The following is a 22,121-nucleotide window of genomic DNA, read 5'->3' as shown; positions in this document are numbered from 1 at the left end:
CAGTATCATGTGTTTTGGTGCAGCACATTAAAAAAATGTAATTAATGGTTTACCCTGAAACAAGAACGGGCAAAAAAGCATGCTCGCTTGGATGCACCTTCTGGTGTGAAAGAGCTCTAAATAGGTCTATTTGTGTAATGTTTATTGTGTGACACGTTCAGGCTACAGGAAAATGATCAATTCCAGCAGCCATAATACCATCTGTCCCAAGCAGTTTACTGTAAGAGTGGGAAAGCATAGTATCAACTACAGGGCTATACTGCCTCCTTGTGTTCTATTATAGTTTGTCCACTTGAAGACAAAATATTCTTAGCCAGCAGGGGTAGTGCAGTATGCAATATCAGCACAATGAAATGGATATAATGTATTTAGATAAAAAAAAAAGGCCTCGTTCACAAAGCCATAGAAAATGCTGCTTACGTGATGATAGGTCCAGCACCCAAAACTTTTAGATCCCTGCAGATTAAATATGGCTTGTCAAACTCCGACCACTACTACACTTACCTACAGATCAAGCATTTTATCCGTGCCAATCCAAATACCTCCATATCTCTGCCATGGAATGTAGCCCAATATTCCTCTAAGTCTAATACCAAGATTAAAGCGGAGTTCCGGCCACAAAATCGACATAGTCGATTTTGGGCCAACCGCTTGCTTCTAGTCACCTGAAAAAGAAATGGATAATTACGATTTTTTTTTTTTACTTACCTTGTTATTGCAGAAAAATATACTCACTTCTTCCACTTCCTTCCTCTGTGGCCCGCGTCGTCACTTCCTCTTTGCATTGATTCCTGGGAGCTGAACGTCATCGCTCCCAGGCATCAATGCGCCTGCACCTGCCCCGCTCGTCACTTCCGGTGCGGCGCCTCATTCCCTGCTACACAGCTTCTGGGCATGCCCAGAAGCTGTGGGGGATGACGCGCGCGCACCAGAAGTGACGAGCGGGACCGGTGCAGGCGCATTCCGGGAGAAGAGGACGCAGAAGAGGACGTGCTGGCTTCAGCTGCCCACATCTGAGATGGCAGCTCTGGAGAAGAAATTTTCAAGGTAAGTATTTATTCTAAAAGCTAAGTGCAAACCGGGACAGATCAGAGGCTATCCATTGTGGAATGTACTAGCCCTGACTGTCCCGGGGGGGGGGGAGTTGAACTCCGCTTTTAAGGGTATCTCCCTATTTTTAATTTGCTCAACAATAAAAACATATTCATTAAAACCTCTCATATCCAAGCATTGGAAAAATAGGTATCTGTTACACTCCTGTACAATGGCAAAAGGCGCTCAGCATCACATATGTGGCAACAAAAAGCGTAACCTGTGGGAATTAACTCAAAAAATTTTACTCAGGTGGTACCTAACTCCATATTGGATATCCAGATTTTCCTCACAAGCTTCTCCTACGTGTTGGAGGAATTGTGGAGCAACACTATACCACATACTTTGGACATGCCCGATTATAGCCAACTTTTGGCCAGCGATTTTTCAATTGCTCACACATATTCTGGGGATAATTGCACCCATATCGCCAGGACTGGCTATTCTGTCCTTGGGTATAGAAACAATACCAATAGATATTAGAGATATAGCCACCGACATTCTACTTAGTGTAAGATTAGCTCTAGTACGCCATTGGAAAGATCATACAGCTCCTTCTATCCGCAAAGTGATAGAGACAACCCACACACATGCCACATACGAGATGCTGATCGCCTCCTCTCAGGGCAGATATCAAACTGCTAAATCTCAGTGGAAAGTATGGATTGATTGGTATAAAATTTTCTCTACTGATAAATGTGCTATTTACAAAGGCGGAAATTTGACATAAACCTATTGACTGTGATGTTTTGTCCTGTCGTTCTGTTGTTTTGGAACACAGCTCTGTTGCACATAATTCTCTTACACCCTAATCCCAACTGCAAATCCTAAATTTGTTCAAGGACATATATGGATGTACCTAAAGCCTCGTACACACGCGTCGAAAATTGGCAGGGAATTTTCGTCCAACGACCGATCTGCCGATTTTCGGCTTGTTAGTATGATGCTTCCGACAACCGACTCCGACTTTTCGGCCGAAAAAAATCTGGTGTGCAGGCTATAAAATTTTTGTCTGCCGTCAAAACACGGCCGATTTTCCTGCAGTGAGTACAGATTTTGACAGGGAAAAATCTAATGAGCAAGACTGGGCATGCTCAGTGAAGAAAGAACACAAAGAAAGCAATCCAACACATGACATCACTTCTGAAGTAGAATTTTGTTGGGCGAGAAAATTTGTGTGCAGTCTAGGCACATTCCAACCAACAAAACACAACTCTGGACAAAAGACGGACGACCGGTCGGCCGATAATCGTTGCGTGTGTATGGGGTTTTATAGACCTAGAAATGGTCTCATCTGACCTAAAAATACTGAATGTTTGCCTTCTGTTTGTACACCACTGTACACCATCTATGCATAATCAATATCATATCAAATGTCCTTTTTCTCTATTCCTTTTGTAATGTTTATACCTTATATATCAATAAAGAAATATGGAAATTAAACATGTTGCTTACGGGTGCGGTGTATAGTACTGCATGCATTTGTAAGCAATATAATAGAAATAAATATGGCCATTCAGACCTGTGCATTGGGGGCCATAATGTAGCACTGCAACACGTTTAAACACATTTAAACACTGCGGATGTAAATGCACCTAAACATGTCTTAACAGTCTGCCAATAGAAACTGCGTATAGAACTAAAAAATGCACATGTGAACAAGGCCTTACAATGTGCTAATAACCACTATATGATTTTTGTCTCTGTAAGACACTATGTAAGAAATTGATTTTTGTAATTTTATATTACCAAAGATTACAATTACAAATTGGCAATACCAAAGAAATAAATATATGTATATATCAATAAATATATATTTATAAAAGGCAATACAAATACAATGCATATCCAATAAAAGGGGGGGGGGCTAATGGTACTATACAGATACTTAGCAAAAAAACAATAAAATGAGGAAATATATAATAATATACCTGCATACATCCACCAAAATAACAAATGCAGGGTCTTGTATTTCATTTCATTTTGTTGTAGTTGATTTAGGGCTCTTTCACACGGGCGCTCCGTATGTCCGCAAATCATCCTATTTTTTTGCGGATGATTTGCGGACATAATGTAAGTCTATGGCATTGCGGATGTCAGCGGAATACCATCCGCTGACATCCGATTTTCCTCCTGTCAGTTCTGTTCCGTTTTTTGGAACTGAAAAAATCCTATTTTTGTTCCGTTCAAAAAACGGAAAGGAAGGAAAATCGGATGTCAGCGGTGTCATCCGCTGACATCCGCAATCCCCATAGACTTACATTAGGTCCGCATATCATCCGCAAACGAAATGTCATCCGCTCCGTGAAAAAAAAAAAAAAAAAGTCCCGCAGCGGACCTTTCACACGGAAAGCCCATGTGAAAGAGCCCTTAGGCTCCTTTCACACGGCCGCTCCGTGTGTCCGCAAATCATCCCATCCGTTTGCGGATGATTTGCGGACATAATGTAAGTGAATGGCACTGCGGGTGTCAGCGGAATACCATCCGCTGACACCCGATTTTCCTCCTGTCAGTTCTGTTCCGTTTTTACGAATGGAACAGAACCCCATTTTTCCTTCCGTGTAAAAAACGGAAAGGAAGGAAAATCGGATGTCAGCGGTGTCATCCGCTGACATCCGCAGTGCCATATACTTACATTATGTCCGCATATCATCCGCAAACGGATGGGATGATATGCGGGCACACGGAGCGGATGACAGAAATGTCATCCGCTCCGTGGAAAAAAAAAAAAAAAAGTCCCGCAGCGGACCTTTCACACGGTGCGGCCATGTGAAAACGGAAAATTTATATCAAATACTTACCGTAATTTTCCTTTCCTGATGGACTCCATGGCAGCATACGTATCGGGTTTGGCCCCGCCTCCAAACCTACCCATAGGACCTCACTCCCATAAATCTTTGCTCCTGTTCAGCACACGTGTTCTGTAACTATCCTCCACAGAAATCCGGGAGGGAACTCCTGCTGCCATGGAGTCCATCAGGAAAGGAAAATTACGGTAAGTATTTGATATAAATTTTCCGTTTTCCTGACAGACTCCATGGCAGCATACGTATCGGGAAATAACTCGCCGTACACACAGGGTGGGCAGGTGCTGAACAGAAAAGTTTTAATGCATTTTGTCAAACAGACAGGACTTGCAAACCAAAATTCACAGAAGAAAGAGCCGCTGGCTCAACACAGTAATGGGATAAGAAAGTGTTAATAGAGGACCACGATGCTGCTCTGCAAATGACTTCAGGAGCCACATGTCTGGATACTGCCCAGGAGGTAGAGATGCTCCGCGTCGAATGAGCTGTAACTACTGCTGGAGGGGTCAAGCCCTTAGCCCTATAAGCCCACTGGATGGTCTGGATGATCCAAGAGGAAATGGATCTCGTCGAGGCTCTTGAACCTTTGTTTTTTCCATAAAAGGTAACGAAAAGATGTTCTGATTTTCTGAAAGAGGAAGTGGCCTTTAAATATTTCTTAATACACTCTCCAACATCCAGCGGATGAACCGAAGATTCTTCCTCTTCCTGTCTAAAGGTTGGTAATACTGTTTCTATGTTTTCATGGAAGACAGAGGTCCTTTTTGGTCTCGCATCCAGCATGGGGATGAGCACCACTCTGTCAGGAAAAAAGGTTAAGAAAGGCTCTTGTGTCCCAAAGGACCCAATTTCCGACACTCTTTTTGCTGAGGTTATAGCTACCAGAAACACTGTTATCAGTGTAAGCTCTCTTATGGTCAAAGAATCAGACATGTCTTGAATTTGACTCGCCAGGAAATCCAGAACTAGTGGCAGATCCCACTTGGGAAACCTGGGTTTTCTCTGAGGTCTGATTCTCACTGCCCCTTGGAAGAACTGACGAATTAGGGCATGAGTGGCCCAGGAGATCCCTGTAAAAGCGGAAATAGCCGAGACCTGGACTCTGAGCGAACTCACTGATAGAGGCAAATCCAGTCCTGATTGGAGAAAGCTCAATACATCCTGGATCTTAATTGAAGATTGAGGATCAGGCCTTGTATTCAGTTGTGCAGAAAATTTTTCCCAGATTCTCTGATACACCCTGTTCGTTGAGCTTCTTCTAGCACTAAGTAATGTCGAGATTGCCGTTTCTGGACAGCCTAAAGCCTGTAACCTCCTCCTCTCAACATCCAGACCTTGAGATGTAAACGGTCTGGGCACGGATGGAGTACAGACCCCTGGGACAACAGGTCCGGTCTGAAGGGTAGCGGGATTGGGTCTTGGACACTGAGTAGCGTCAGAAGGGGAAACCATGGCCTGTTCGGCCAGAAGGGAATCACCGCCACTACCTCCACTGGCTCCGACCTGAGTCTCCGAAGGAACTGCAACACAATCGGAATTGGTGGGAAGGCGTATGCCCTGTGGAATCTCCACTGATCCGAGAGTGCATCTATCCCTGATGCTTGTGGATCTCTGAATCTTGAGTAGTACTTCGGCAGTTTGTGATTGCAGGGGGAGGCGAAGAGGTCTACCTCTGGAGAAAACCCCAATGTTAGGATCCAGTCGAACGTTTCCTTGTGAAGGGACCACTCGTTGTTGTCCAGATCCACTCTGGACAAGAAGTCTGCTTTGACATTCTGGACTCCTGGAACATAAACCGCTGAAAGATTCGAGAGATTTTTCTGTGCCCAGGACATAATCGGCTCCACTTCCCTCAATAGGGACCAGCTGCGTGTACCCCCTTGTTTCCTGATGTATGCCACTGCTGAGGTGTTGTCCAGGCGCAGCATGACAGGTTGGTCTTTTGTCAGGTGAGCAAATGCTCGAAGAGCTTGGAATGCTGCTCGGAGTTCTAGTATGTTGGATACTATTCCTCGAGTGGAAAACTCCCACCTGCCCTGTGCCACCTCCGACAGACAGTGGGCACCCCAGCCTATGTTGCTGGCGTCCGAGGTAACCACTACCCACGGAGCTGGCTTCAGAGAGTGGCAGTTCAGCAGGTGGTCTCTGCATAGCCACCAAGGAAGACTCGCTCTCATTGAAGGGGTTAGGAAGATGCGTTGATCCAGATGCCACGTATCCCATTGCTGAAGGAATCCCTTCTGAAAGGGTCTCATCCTCCACAAGGCCCACTTCACCATGGGGACTACTGCGACCATAGTCCCGATCACCTTCAGACATTGACGTGCCTGAAGATGAGAGGATGAGAGGGCAAAGCGAATCCTGTCTCGGAGAGTCCCTATCTTTTCCTCTGGAAGAGAGATAGTCGCCTTCTCTGTGTCGAACAGAGCGCCCAGGTAGATCAGGGACTGAGTTGGAATCAGGTGACTCTTCTCCTTGTTGAGTAACCAACCAAACTTCTGGAGAGTGGACACGACCTGCTCCAGATGAACTAATAGTTGGTCTCTGTCTTGGGACAACAGGAGTAGATCGTCCAAATAGTGGTGAAGACGGATACCTTTCAATCTCAGTAGGGCTACCACGGCCAATAAGATTTTTGAAAAGGTCCGTGGAGATGTTGAGAGCCCGAATGGGAGACAGATAAACTGAAGATGTAATCCTCCCACTTCGAACCGGAGAAACCTTTGAAAATCTTCGTCCACAGGGACATGAAAGTAGGCGTCTTTCAAGTCGATGGACACCATCCAATCTGCCGGCTGGACTGACTGCTGTATGGACAACAGGGTCTCCATTTTGAACCTTTCTTTTTTTATGAATTTGTTCAAGAAGGTCAAATCTATTACTGGTCTCCATGATCCGTTCTTCTTTTGGACCAGAAAGAGCGGAGAATATATTCCTTGGCCTCGCTCGGACTCTGGAACGGAGATGACAGCCCCTTGAGCAATGAGAGCTTCGACGTAAGAAAACAAAATCTGACGCCTTTCTTCTAGACATGGTATGGCAGTAGGCAGGAACCTTGAGCCTGGCCTCTCCTTGAAGACCCACTTGTGGCCTGAAGACACCGTCCTGACGGCCCAGGGGTCCTGAATCGAAGCCGCCCAGACATGTCGGAAGGAGCGTAGACGCGCACCCACCCGACATGTCTGAGCGGGCCCACCTTCAAAAGGACTTAGTGGGCTCACGGTCCCCAGAGGAGACGTTCTTTGTCGTCTTCCTGGAAGACTGTCTGGATCTCCAGTTCCGGTTGAACTCCCGACCAGGTCTATAAGAACGAGCTTCCCTGGCCCGGTCAGGCACAAATTTTCTGGTAGGCTGTCCTTTCTTGACGTTGAACTGGCGCCGATCCTGGGGAAGAAACCCAGACTTACCGCCTGTAGCCCGGGTTATGGCCTCGTCCAGTTTATTCCCGAAAAGGGAGGACCCCTCAAAGGGAATACGGCACCAAACTTGCTTTGATGCCGGATCCGCCACCCAAGGGCGGAGCCAAAGAGCTCTCTTAGCTGTGACCGAGGACAGCATAACTCTTGCCAATAGACGGATCAAGTCTATGGAAGCCTCCCCAAGGAACGACGCGCCCAGCCTAAGCTCCTGGATTGGAGCGCTTCTGGCCACCTCCTCCGAAACCGATCTGACCGATTCGTCTACCACATCAGCCCAAGACTCCATGGCTTTGGATAGAGCAGCTAAAGCCAGGACTGGCTTACAGGCCATACCTGCTGTAAGGTAGATTCTCTTCAAATCAGAGTCCATCCTTCGGTCCAACGGGTCTTTAAATGAGACCGTATCCTCTAAGGGAAGGGTCACGTGCTTGACCAGTCTCATGACTGCTGCGTCAACTAGGGGAGGAGACTCAAGATGTTTCACATCATCCTCTTTGAAGGGGTAAAGTTTAGCCATCTTGGATACTAAGGAATTCTTTCGTTCCACCTTTTTCCACTCCTCCAAGATGATTTCACCCAACTCTCCCAGGAAGGGAAAATTAACACGCTCCTTATTGAGCTGTTTAAAGTACTTCTTCTGCTTGGGAGGGGGAACAGCTGACTCTTCCCAATTTAAGGTCTCTCTGACCGCTTTAACCAGGGAAGGCACCAAGGTATATTCAAAACCCAAGCAGGGATCCTCATCTTCAGAGTCGCTACCTGACAAGAGCATCGACTGATGGCTTGTGTGGGCTGACTCGAAATCTTCCTGTACCTGTAGTGCTACAGGGGAGGGGCTTGGGGAAGCCGTTGCAGTGTCTTGAGAACGACTGACACCCAACTCTGCCAAAGAGTCCTTAACCACTCTCTTGACCAAAGCCTCAATGCGCTGATCAGAAGTATCCCTTTCTCCCGCAGCCTGGGAGAAACATCTATCACAGAAAAGCTTCCTCTCCGGGACACTAGCGCCACAGCCTCTGCAACCTGCTTTGTCAGGTCTCCGTGCGTGGCTGGCTGAAGTAGATGATTTTTGATGATGTGAGCCCGAACGGGACTTTCCTGTAGAGTGCCGGTGGCGAGAGCTTGAGCGCCTTTCACTTCTTTGAGAAGAGTGCCTAGTCTCTGAACGAGGAGGGCTGTGAACAAGAGAAAAAAACAGAAAAAAACAGACAGGAAGCTAGGAACACTTGAGTTCCTACCCCCACCCCCTATAACCCACAGCCCCACCAAGAAGCCCCAAATACCTGTTAGGGGCGGGCTGACCACCGGAGGGCAAAGTAGCTTCCATTCTGATGCTGACCTACAAGAATGAGCCGGACAGCAATGTCAGAAAACCAGCAAAAGAGGAGGGGGGGGGGGGGGCTCCCAAACTGGGGCCAGTACTCACCAAGAACCAGAGGTTAGCAGGCAGAGCGGCAGCGAACAGCAGGCGTCCAAAAAACCGATCAGATGCGGAGTATAGAACACCCAGTATCAGCAGTGTGCATAAACACAACACTGCTGACAGTTCTGGGGTTTAAATATGGCGCCTGGTGACGTCATCAGCGATCGCCACCGACGCCAACTCACTGCGCATGCGCCGCGCTCTTACTGCGCACGCGCGAGAGCCAAGCCTCGTTCTCGAGGCGCCGCACATGCGCAGTAGCGTACCGCACCGGCGGCCGGTCAGGAAGTGAACCGCTGACCGGCCCCGGACCACTAGCCACCAGGGAAGGCAGGAAAGACCAGGTAAGAGATACATATATAAACAAGGCAATATAAGCATAAAAAATAGCTGCCATGGAGTGTACTCACGAACCGCAGACCACCAGGGATGGATGCACACCGGACTTATCTCTTCAAGGGTACCGGCCACCCGCAGCAGCTGGGCTTTTTGGCCAAGGCTGCTACATCTTCGCCCCTCCTCCATACCCCGCAGCAGCTGGGGCTTATTGGAGAGCTCCATACCCGACTGGTAGAGCCATCCATCACCCGGAATCCATCTTCAGGTAGGATATCAGGTAATCCTTTGGAGGACAAAAAAAGAACACGTGTGCTGAACAGGAGCAAAGATTTATGGGAGTGAGGTCCTATGGGTAGGTTTGGAGGCGGGGCCAAACCCGATACGTATGCTGCCATGGAGTCTGTCAGGAAAGGAGCCTTATACAGGTTCATTGTAACAATCCTCTTTTATTTGAATAAAATGTATTCATTTGGTTGTGCTGATTTTATACATGCTGCACTCCCCCTGCTGGCCAAGTAGCAAAATAAAGTAGAACTAAAGGCAATTTGTTTTTTTTTTTTTTTTGTTTTGTTTTTTTCATTTTGGATAGAGAAAAGGTAGGGTTTTAACCCCTGTGGGTTTTTTTTTTTTTTTTTTTTGCATTCTATGCCCCTTTGGGAAGTTTCCTTTACTTCCTCCCATATAGCCAAAACAGGAATTAATAGGAAATAAACTCTAAGAGGGTACTAGTAAGAAAATGCATGTTCCCCAGACCCCTAATCTGAGCATACAGCCTAGCTATCCAGGAGAGGGGGCAACAAGCATGCAGCTTTTCCCTACTGCGGAATCATACCAGGGCACATGCCTTTAACTTTGGGGGGGGGGGGGGATGCTTTGCCAGCAAGGCACCTTGTCCCCATGTCAATGAGGACACGGGCCTTATACCCACAACGCTTACCTAGTGGTTTTGGGACCCTATTGGAATCCGGAAGCACATTCATTAATAAGGGGACCCTCAGATATTGCTCTCCGCAAGAATGAGTATGAGGTAAATAGTACCCCTTTATTTTCACAGAAAAAAAAGAAGTCACCTAGAAATAAAGGCACCCAAACATTTGAGAAGTCCTTTATTAAAATAATAAAACCCCCAAAAGGTCCCGATGAAATGAGCAGCTTTGTGAACATCCTAGATGATGAGATTAGTAAATTTCAGATGAACATTTTCGGCAAACCTCTGATATTTCTGGAAGACACAAAGGATGGCAAAGTTTAAATAAATGCTATTCAGTTCGATTGAAAGTAGCCAGTCCCCTGGTTGAACCCCTGAGATCATAGTCTGTACGACTCCATCTTGGACTTCTCTAGTAATATATGTGTAGCACCCTACAAGGTAGGTGCTAGGTAAAGTGTAGTAGGTCTTGTCTGCTTATCAGCAGGGCCATGATTTTCAGCTAGGTTGTCATGGTTCCCAGGTGTGGCTGTTGAGACTGGGGAGTCTCCCCACTGTGCTCAATGAGGGCTCTCATTTGGGCAGTGGAGGAAACCCGACCAATGGCACAACCAGGCTTGTATATACCCCAGAAAGGCAGATTCTGCCGCACAGAATTCTGGGAGTGGGTATAAGTTTGAGGGGAGCACATGACGCAGTGTCTTAGGCGGGAAGTAGAGTCCCAGGAGGGAGAGCACGGCTGTTTCTCCTCCTGTCAAGAGGAATTGGGTGTCCCAGGTGGCTTGCCTGAGGGGACAGAGGGCTGAGCTGAGCTGCAGAGAGGATCCGGTGTGCTAAGGGACCAGCAGAGCTGAGAGGGGACAAGTTTCTGCAAAGCATTCCCAGTTGTGAGTACTGCAAACTGCCCCTGGGGGTCTGCCTAGTGAGAGGGGACCACTCCGGAGAAGGTCAGATGGATCCAGGAGCTAGCTAGCCAGTGCAGGAGCAAAGGAAAGGGGGTGCCAGTGTTGACCCTGAAGAGTAAAGGGGGTGCCAGTGGTTGGACCCTGAAGTATTCAGTGTACAGTGGAAGTGTACAGCGTGCAGTGTACAATGTACAATGTTGAGAGTTGCAGCAGCAGCAGTGTTACTAAAGGCTACCTCAGTCAGGAAGGACTGGAGGGAGCAGTGTCAAGGACTTCTGAGCTAACCAGAGTGTCAGAAGTCAGTCTTCAGGACAGTGCAGGCAAGTCAGTAATTTCAAGCGCCAGCAAGCGCTGGTTCGGCATCTAGCCGGCGTCAAGTCAGCGCTGAAAGGCATTTTTCTCAAGTGTCCCAATTTGTACCTAATTGAGCCAGAGGAGTATCCCACTCATTCCCTTCTCCCATCCCTATATCAAATAAACAAAACAAACCAAAGATGCCGGATTGTTCTTTGACTCAGATCTCACACTTGTGAAATTAGTTTAAATGTGCTGCTGGTGTTACCGGTAGGAATGAGCTTCGAGTTTGAGTCGAGGCTACGTTCGACTTGTACACCGGTTGTCCGATCGTTTGTCGAATGACGAACAAATGTGCTTCTTCGCGGTAAATTCGAGTTTCCATAATGCGGTGCGCGTGCAGTGCATTATGTGATTAGCCAAAGCATGCATCCTGACCTCATGCTTTGGCCAATCAAATGATCTCTGCCATGATTGGACTAAAGGCAGGCTTGCCTTTAGCCAATCATGGCTCAGGGGCCAAGTACACGCCCCACACTACATAAAGGCTGCTCACAGCGTGCAGTGTCATTGTGCAGGCGATCAGACAGGGACAGGCATGTCATTCACGCAGGGAGAGAGTAGTTTTTTTGGAGTCAGACAGTGCAGAGAGACATTTCTAGCAGTGTAGGGAGGGCGAGGTTCCTGTGTGAGGTAGGGATAGATTGATTTCTTTACATCATATCAGACAGTATAGCACCAGTGAGTGAGTAGCAGTGTAGGGAGGGCCAAGGTTCCTGTGTGAGGTAGGGATAGATTGATTTCTTTACATCATATCAGACAGTATAGCGCCAGTGAGTGAGTAGCAGTGTAGGGAGGGCCAAGGTTCCTGTGTGAGATAGGGATAGATTGATTTCTTTACATCAGATACCAGTACCAGTATTGTTCATCGGTCAGTTTCTGCAACTTTCTAAAATCTTTATAGAACTGTAGGAATAGAGATCAATACAGATATGAGCCACAGTATCCTTTGCTCAGTTGTGGTTTTTTCTATAGGGGTCACATACCTGTGTGAATAGAGATCACTACAGATATCAGCCACAGTAACCCTTGCTCAGTTGTGTTTTTTTCTATAGGGGTCACATACCTGTGGGAATAAAGATCACTACATATATCAGCCACAGTAACCTTTGCTCAGTTGTGGTTTTTACTTTAGGGGTCACATGCCCAGGGCCGGCGCTACCCCTAGGCAAACAAGGCAGCCGCCTAGGGTGCACTGCCACCTAGGGCGCAGCCATACCTCCCGCTCCCAAGCTTCCCTGATTTGCCGGGATTGTCCCCGGCGAATCAGGGCTGAGTCCTGGAATGCTCGTGGCGGTGCAGGTGGCTTGGTTCCAGCACGCCGCCCGCGAGTTACACACACACACGGCAGCTGGTCTCTCTCCCCAGCTGCCTGTGTCAGTGCAGAGAGCAGAGACGAGCACTGACTCTGCCCCTCCCCCTTCCTGTGTGTTTCCTGTACACAGAGGAGAGGAGGCGGGCAGCAGCTCTCCACTCTCTGCAACAGCACCGCTCTGATCTGAGGTCTGTGGTGTTTATAACTAATACTAACTTGCAAGGGGGTGGAGTGTATGGAGCTGGGGGGGTGTATAGTGCTAGGGGTTGGAGATGGAGGGGTGTGTGAAGCTGGGGGGGGTGTATGGAGATGAAGGGGTGTATGAAGCTGGGGGGGTGTATGGAGCTGTAGGGGTGTGCGAAGCTGGGGGGGGGGTGTATGGAGATGGAGGGGTGTATGAAGCTGGGGGGTGGTGCATGGAGATGGAGGGGTGTGTGAAGCTGGGGGGGTTGTATGGAGATGGAGGGGTGTGTGAAGCTGGGGGGGTGTATGGAGATGGAGGGGTGTGTGAAGCTGGGGGGGTGTATGGAGATGGAGGGGGGGATGTATGTCATCTTCCTACCACCCCACCTCCTGACATCTTCATCCCCCCTGTCATCTTCCCACCATCCCACCCCCTGTCATCTTCATCGCCCCTGTCATCTTGTATAATAATAATCTTCCCACCATCCCACCCCCTGTCATCTTCATCCCCTGTCAGCTTCATCCCCCATCAGCTTCCCCCCATCCCACCCCTATCATCTTCATCCCCCTGTCATCTTCCCACCATCCCACCCCCTGTCATCTTCATCCCCCCTGTCATCTTCCCACCATCCCACCCCCTGTCATCTTCATCCCCCATCAGCTTCCCCCCATCCCACCCCCTGTCATCTTCACCCCCCTGTAATCTTCACCCCCTGTCATCTTCATCCCCCTGTCATCTTCCTACCATCCCACCCCATTTCATCTTCATCTCCCCTGTCATGTTCATCCCCCTGTCATCTTCCTACCATCCCACCCCCTGTCATCTTCTTCCCCCCTGTCATCTTCCTACCATCCCACCCCGTCATCTTCACCCCCACTGTCATCTTCACCCCCCTGTCATCTTCATCCCCCCTGTCATCTTCATTCCCCCTGTCATCTTCCTACCATCCCACTCCTGTCATCTTCATCCCCCCTGTCATCTTCATCCCCCCTGTCATCTTCCTACCATACCACCCCCTGTCATCTTCATCCCCCCTGTCATCTTCCTACCATCCCACCCCCTGTCAGCTTCATCCCCACTGTCATCTTCCTACCATCCCACCCCCTGTCTTCTTCATCCCCCCTGTCATCTTCCTACCATCCCATCCCCTGTCATCTTCAGCCCCCCTGTCATCTTCCTACCATCCCACCCCCTGTCATCTTCCTACCATCCCACCCCCTGTCATCTTCATCCCCCCTGTCAGCTTCCTACCATCCCATCCCCTGTCATATTCATCCCCCCTGTACCCCACTACCAGCTTCCTACCACCCAAGCCCCTTAAATTTACTGGTGCAAATCATATATGATGGACGCAGAGAAATTTTTTTCTTCCAGTGAAACCACCAATGCAGGGAATTTTTTATTTCAGTGACACCAAGGATGCAGGGACAATCTTTTCTCCAGTGACACCACAGATGCATCTCTACCGAAAAACCTGCTCACCCATAGTGCAGTGACCCTGTTTTTAAAATGTTTTAAAATGTTTTTTTTTTGGGTGGGGGGCGCAAGTAGCTGGTCTTGCCTAGGGCGCCAAATACTCTAGGACCGGCCCTGCACATACCTGTGGGAATAGAGATCATTACAGATATCAGCCACAGTAACCATTGCTCAGTTGTGTATTTTACTATAGGGGTCACATACCTGTGTGGATAGAGATCACTACAGATATCAGCCACAGTAACCTTTGCTCAGTTGTGTTTTTTTCTATAAGGGTCACATACCTGTGGGAATAGAGATCACTACAGATATCAGCCACAGTAACCTTTGCTCAGTTGTGTATTTTACTATAGGGGTCACATACCTGTGTGAATGGAGATCACTACAGATATCAGCCACAGTATCCTTTGCTCAGTTGTGTTTTTTCTATAGGGGTCACATACCTGGGGGGAATATCTTCATCCCCCTGTCATCTTCCCACCATCCCACCCCCTGTCATCTTCATCGCCCCTGTCATCTTGTATAATAATAATCTTCCCACCATCCCACCCCCTGTCATCTTCATCCCCCATCAGCTTCCCCCCATCCCACCCCTGTCATCTTCATCCCCCTGTCATCTTCCCACCATCTCACCCCCTGTCATCTTCATCTCCCCTGTCATCTTCCCACCCTCCCACCCCCTGTCATCTTCATCCCCCATCAGCTTCCCCCCATCCCACCCCCTGTCATCTTCACCCCCCTGTAATCTTCACCCCCTGTCATCTTCATCCCCCTGTCATCTTCATCCCCCCTGTCATCTTCCTACCATCCCACCCCATTTCATCTTCATCTCCCCTGTCATGTTCATCCCCCCTGTCATCTTCCTACCATCCCACCCCCTGTCATCTTCACCCCCACTGTCATCTTCACCCCCCCCTGTCATCTTCATCCCCCCTGTCATCTCCATCCACCCTGTCATCTTCCTACCATCCCACTCCTGTCATCTTCATCCCCCCTGTCATCTTCCTACCATACCACCCCCCTGTCATCTTCATCCCCCCTGTCATCTTCTTACCATCCCACCCCCTGTCAGCTTCATCCCCACTGTCATCTTCCTACCATCCCACCCCCTGTCTTCTTCATCCCCCCTGTCATCTTCCTACCATCTCTACCGAAAAACCTGCTCACCCATAGTGCAGTGACCCTGTTTTTAAAATGTTTTAAAATGTCTTTTTATTTTTTGGGCGGGGGGCGCAAGTAGCTGGTCTTGCCTAGGGCGCAAAATAATCTAGGACCGGCCCTGCACATACCTGTGGGAATAGAGATCATTACAGATATCAGCCACAATATCCTTTGCTCAGTTGTGTTTTTTTCTATAGGGGTCACATACCTGTGGGAATAGAAATCACTACAGATATCAGCCACAGTAACCTTTGCTCAGTTGTGTTTTTTTTCTATAGGGGTCACATACCTGTGGGGATAGAGATCACTACAGATATCAGCCACAGTAACCTTTGCTCAGTTGTGTTTTTTTTCTATAGGGGTCACATACCTGTGGGAATAGAGATCACTACATATATCAGCCACAGTAACCTTTGCTCGGTTGTGTTTTTTTCTATAGGGGTCACATACCTGTGGGAATAGCGATCACTACAGATATCAGCCACAGTAACCTTTGCTCAGTTGAGTTGTTTTCTATAGGGGTCACATACCTGTGGGAATAGAGATCACTACAGATATCAGCCACAGTAACCTTTGCTCAGTTGTGTATTTTACTATAGGGGTCACATACCTGTGTGGATAGAGATCACTACAGATATCAGCCACAGTAATCTTTGCTCAGTTATGTTTTTTACTACAGATATCAGCCACAGTAACCTTTGCTCAGTTGTGTATTATACTATAGGGGTCACATACCTGTGTGAATAGAGATCACTACAGATATCAGCCACAGTAACCTTTGCTCAGTTGTGGTTTTTCTATAGGGGTCACATACCTGTGTGAATAGAGACCACTACAGATATCCGCCACAGTATCCTTTGCTCAGTTGTGTTTTTTTCTATAGGGGTCACATACCTGTGGGAATAGAGATCACTACAGATATCAGCCACAGTAACCTTTGCTCAGTTGCGTTTTTTTTTTCTATAGGGCCACATATCTGTGGAAATAGAGATCACAACAGATATCAGCCACAGTAACCTTTCCTCAGTTGTGGTTTTTACTATAGGGGTCACATTCCTGTGTGAATAGAGATCACTACAGATATCAACCACAGTAACCTTTGCTCAGTTGTGTTTTTTTTCTATAGTGGTCACATACCTGTGGGAATAGAGATCACTACAGATATCAGCCACAGTAACCTTTGCTCAGTTGTGTTTTTTTTCTATAGGGGTCACATACCTGTGGGAAAAGAGATCACTACAGATATCAGCCACAGTAACCTTTGCTCAGTTGTGTTTTTTTCTATAGGGGTCACATACCTGTGGGAATAGAGATCACTACAGATATCAGCCACAGTAACCTTTGCTCAGTTGTGGTTTTTCTATAGGCGTCACATACCTGTGGGAATAGAGATCACTACAGATATCAGCCACGGTAACCTTTGCTCAGTTGTGGTTTTTACCAGTGGACGCCTTCGTAAGGGGAAACACGTCGGGTGGAGAAGCCGCGCTATCACTACTCGCGGACTGTGCTGCAGAGCGGCCGCAAACATCTGTTACCTGTCCATTTTTTATGGGATAGCAGGCAGGACCTTATTCTATACATTTAAATAACTTAAACTAAAATAAAAGAGACTGACAACACCATTTGGAAAAATAAAGGCCGCGGCCGTTTTAATACTTGTATTAAAATTTTGTTAACATAAACTCAATAACTTTAACCTGATCACTGAGATCCAGGTTACCAACAAATTATCATATCAAAAAGCAAATTATCCACACATACTCATCCCAATAACAGGGGATAAAACACCAGAAAAAGTCCCTCTTTGCACCACGCAAAGATGACCCAACAAGTATAAACTGGCCGCGACAGCCAAGGGGAGGGGAGGGAGGGGAACAAAACTTTCAGCTTGACACGACGTTCTTCCTGAGGTAAGTGTGTGCTTCAGGAGCTGAGCCCCCCTTTAAATAGACCCTGGGCAGGCTCAAAGGCGGGAGAAAACAAGAAAATACCAGTTTAAATGTTATTCTTCCTAGCTACAGAATAAGCCCCACAGTGATTGGGGCTTATTCTGACCATACACTGGCTAGCCCAACTAAATCTGCCTAGTAACCTATCTGATATGACTAAAAGGATACCTATTTATTTTCAAAAAGGCCTGCCGCCATCCCATCTAGAAAAAGGGGTTATGAAACCCCTTTTTCTTTACATGGGATAGCAGGCAGGACCTTATTCTATACATTTAAATAACTTAAACTAAAATAAAAGAGACTGACAACACCATTTGGAAAAATAAAGGCCGCGGCCGTTTTAATACTTGTATTAAAATTTTGTTAACATAAACTCAATAACTTTAACCTGATCACTGAGATCCAGGTTACCAACAAATTATCATATCAAAAAGCAAATTATCCACCAGACAGGAGGCTAAAGCCCTCCTGTCACAACCCCCACAGCGCGGCCTTCTCAATACAAGTACTCAGATTGTTGTTGAGGATATCGAGTCCGATATCGGAGAGGTGAATGTCATCAGACCTGTAAAGCCCGGCGATACCACCTTCCAGCTCAAAATGCCGGAAAGATAGAATGCCTGCAGAGCCTAACCACCTAGCTAAGGCTTTGTTGATCCTCCTCCGCACCTTCTCCAACGGTTTAAGGTGCGGGTGTTTGAACCAGACAAGCCGAGGGACAACTTCAGAAAATACAATCCGCATACCAGGGTATGCAGAATGTAAATAAACTAAATCATCCCTTATCCTAAAAACTAGATCTAGTGACCTAAACTTTCCAATGTCATTTCCCCCCAGATGAATGACCATTACATCAGGGGGGGAAAGGACCTTAAGAAGCCTGCTAAGCTCGGGTAACAGTTCAGCCCAACACATGCCCCTCTTACTGAACCATTGGACATGATAGAAGCGTGGATCCAAACCAATGTTCTCCGAGTAAACTCGTCTCCTGGCTCTCGCACGGGCCCAATGAACAAAGGAGTGGCCAACGATCCATACAGAGAGGCAGACAGAACCTAAAAATCAACAACAATTGTTAGGACGAATATATGATACATAAGCATTCGACTTCCATCTACCAATTGCTTTCAAAGCCTGAGCTTTAACCCCCAACCTGGCGGCTTCAGTGGCCGCACCAATCCTAAAGGAATGCGAAGACAGGTGTAAATGCTCCAGGCCAGCAGATAACAAGCATTTGCGCAGAACGGCATTAAATTGGAATTTTGTCAAAGCTTTACCCGACCGATGAACAAAAAAGGGTCCCACAGCAGATGACCGCACTGCCAAAAAAACTGCGCAGCAACAAAACAGGGCACAGTGTAGAATGACGATATTGGTGTAAATTAATCCATTTTCCCACACCTAATTGATCCGTTTTAGAAAAACGCAATAAAATACCGACATCCGCCTCGCGAAGGTCGACGTCGGATAACAACAAATGTATGAGCTCAGAAATCCGCAAAGCGCCAAAAAACATGACCGAAAACGCCGCTTTAAAAAGTGCAGACTCGTAAGGCGAAAAACAAACGCGCTCGATTGCCAAACAAAGTTGCTCCAAAATATGGGGAGTGATCGCCTCCCTGCTATCAGGGCGCCAGTTTGCCTTCCGATAGCCTTTTAAAGCCTGTCGAACAGCAAAAAAGGCAGAGCAGGGCGGATGATTTTGCAGTTTTGCGAAAAAGGAAACGCCAGCAAGAAGCTTATTGACATGAGACCATGAATATTCCTTAGAAAACAAAAAATTCAAAAAGGACAAAACTAAACGTTCAGAAAATTTATCAGGAGATACACCCATGGAACATAGATGCGCCAACCACAGATCCCAAGCCGATTGATATCCGACTAGGGTAGCTGGGGCCAGAGAATTGGTGATATTAAGCGCAACCAGATCTATACAATGCCCCACAGCCGTGCCGGGTAATGACAACCCACTTGATCCGCGTCTGGAAATAGTCGAAAAAATCTCTCCATCTGCAGACGAGACAAAGAATCTGCCAAATCGTTATCCTTACCAGGCACATAGGCGGCCTTTATCCATATGTTCAGTTTCAAACAACGGGATACAAGGTACCGCAACAGATTCACAACAGGAGGAGATTTAGAAGACAAGCAGTTAATGGCAAACATCACCCCTTTATTATCAGTGCGAAACAAAATGCGCTTATTTCGGAAATGTGAACCCCAAACCTCCAGGGCCACAACAATTGGGAAAAGCTCCAACAGCACGCTGTTGCGAGTGTAACCCAATTGCTTCCATCTGTCAGGCCAAGAGTCAGCACACCAATGAGTCCGCCAAACGGCGGCAAAACCCACCGAGCCCGCTGAGTCTGTGGCGAGACAGAAATCCTGATCGGTGATAAACTCATCTTGCCACACCGCCCTGCCATTAAAATAAATCAAAAACTGCACCCAAACCAGCATATCCTCCTTGACATCCGAGGATAATCGGACGTGCGCAGTAGGTGATTTAAGACCCGAGATAGCAGCATAGAGCTTCCTGGCAAACAACTTACCCAGAGGGATGATCCGAGAAGCAAAAGCCAGTAGCCCCAACAGGGACTGCATCTCCTGTAAAGTAACCTTCTTCTTGCGAATCGTTGCTAACAAACAAGATGTCAGTTTTTCCACCTTTTCTTGGGGCAACCTAAATTCCATTAAAACCGAGTCTATGTGTATACCTAAAAATTGAACCTCAGTAGACGGCCACTCCGTCTTTTCATGCGCCAAGGGGATCCCAAACTGCTCACAAATGTCAAAAAATGTCTCAAGCAAATGCAAGCAATCAGAGGACCCCGCTTTACCCATGAACAAAAAATCGTCCAAATAATGGACGAGACAAGAAGAGCCCGACCTACTGGACACAACCCATTCTAGAAAAGTGGAAAAACACTCAAAGTAAAAACAAGAAAGTGAACAACCCATGGGAAGACACCTATCAAAGAAAAATTGATTCCAAAAGAAAAACCCCAAGGAGTTGAAGGAAGCAGGGTGGACTGGCAGCAAGCGAAAAGCGGATTTAATATCCGTCTTTGCCAGCAATGCCCCCCTTCCCAGACCCCGCAAAACCACCAAGGCATCCTCAAAGGAAGAATATTGTACAGAAGCGTCTTCTTCGCTGATCTCATCATTCAAAGACTCCCCCGGAGGGAATGACAAATGATGGATGAGACGATAAGAATTAGGCTCCCGCTTCTGAACAATGCCAAGAGGAGAAATGCGAAAACTGGGAAAAGGAGGAGATTCAAAAGGACCAGCAAACCGACCTGCCTGCAACTCCTTACAAATCTTCTCAGCGACCACATCCTCAAGATAAGTAACAGATTTTAAATTGTTTACCAGAGTGCAACCTGCGCCTTTAAAAATGGGCAAAAAGAAACCACAAGCAAAACCCTCAAGTACTAACGTGGCTTTCACCTTGTCGGGGTATTGCAGAAGCCACGGAAGCATTGCGCACAGCTTCACCGGGGTTGTTGCCTTTTGAAAAACCCCCTGCCGGTTGGGAACTCTGCATCTTTTTAAAGCATTTTGCAACTGGGTGGGAACCCGCACAAAATGCGCATTCGTGTCTATATCTACAATTCCCAGGCCATTTGCATTGGGAATCGTTATAACTGAAACAGACCCCTTTGCGAAAGGAATGGGAAGGAGTAGGCTGCTGAGTAATAGTAGACGGCTGCCTACCAAAGGACGGCTTCTGAGGTAACAAGAGATCCAGCCAAAGGCTGATATCCTTGACGCCCCATTTCAAATGCTGCTGCACAGCCAGCTTCTGGCGGAAGGCGACATCATAGGAGAACCATGCCGTCCCACCAAAATTTTTATAGGCCTCCAACACAATATCCAAGTGCTGGAAAAGACCAACACACTTGGAAGGGTGTTTCTCACAAAGCACAGCCGCATATATGAAAAACGCCTGCAGCCAGTTATAAAAATTCTTTGTCACTGGGCGCCTCCTCTCCTCCTCATCCTTCTTGTCACCCTTGGATACAAATTCCTTAACTGAAGGCAGCAAGGAAAGCATATCAACATACAAACCACTCCAGATTTTCTCCTTCACAGATTCGGATAGGTGAAAACCCAGAGGGGACATTTCGCAAGTCAATGCCTCCCTGAGGCATACCTCAGGGAGATTTTGAGTCCTAGCCAGGGTGACAGAAGCAGGAGGATCAGCTACAGGAGAGGCCAAACTAGATGGCGGATTAGTCACCGCGCTAATACCTAAAAGGCCACCAGATGGCGCCCACACATCCAGAGGGGAAGATGTCTGCACCCGAGCGTCAGCAGACGCACTAGATACAGCCAAATCCCCCCCCCCTGCGGGCACCGGGCCACTGCTAAGCCGTTGCAATGCGGGAGCAGAAATGACTTGCTTAAATTCTTTGAGAAAATCGTTGAGAACTATAGACATAGCATTAGCCGTGGCCAAATGAGGCACTCCCACCCCCCCTTGACTACCGCCCCACTCAGTACGCTGGTCCAACATGGTGGACGGTCGGTCCCGATCCGGAACCTGCTGGGCAGCCCAAGCATGTGGGGGAACCTGAGGAGGGAAAAAATTAGCCGCCTCACCTGGCCCCGGAACGGGGGGACGAACATCATGCTGCTGCTGCTGCTGCTGCTCCGGAACCGGGGTCTGCGACGGCGCCGGGGCCTCGACCAGCCCACCGGTGGGGTACGATGCCGAGCTGGATCGTCCATCCCTCCTGGCGACGAGCGGCTCACTCCGG

Source organism: Pelophylax lessonae (assembly GCF_965119305.1).
Source record: "Pelophylax lessonae genome assembly, chromosome: 3".
Lineage (NCBI taxonomy): Eukaryota > Metazoa > Chordata > Amphibia > Anura > Ranidae > Pelophylax > Pelophylax lessonae.
The sequence above is the reverse complement of the archived record's forward strand: the minus strand, read 5'-3'. Positions refer to the sequence as shown.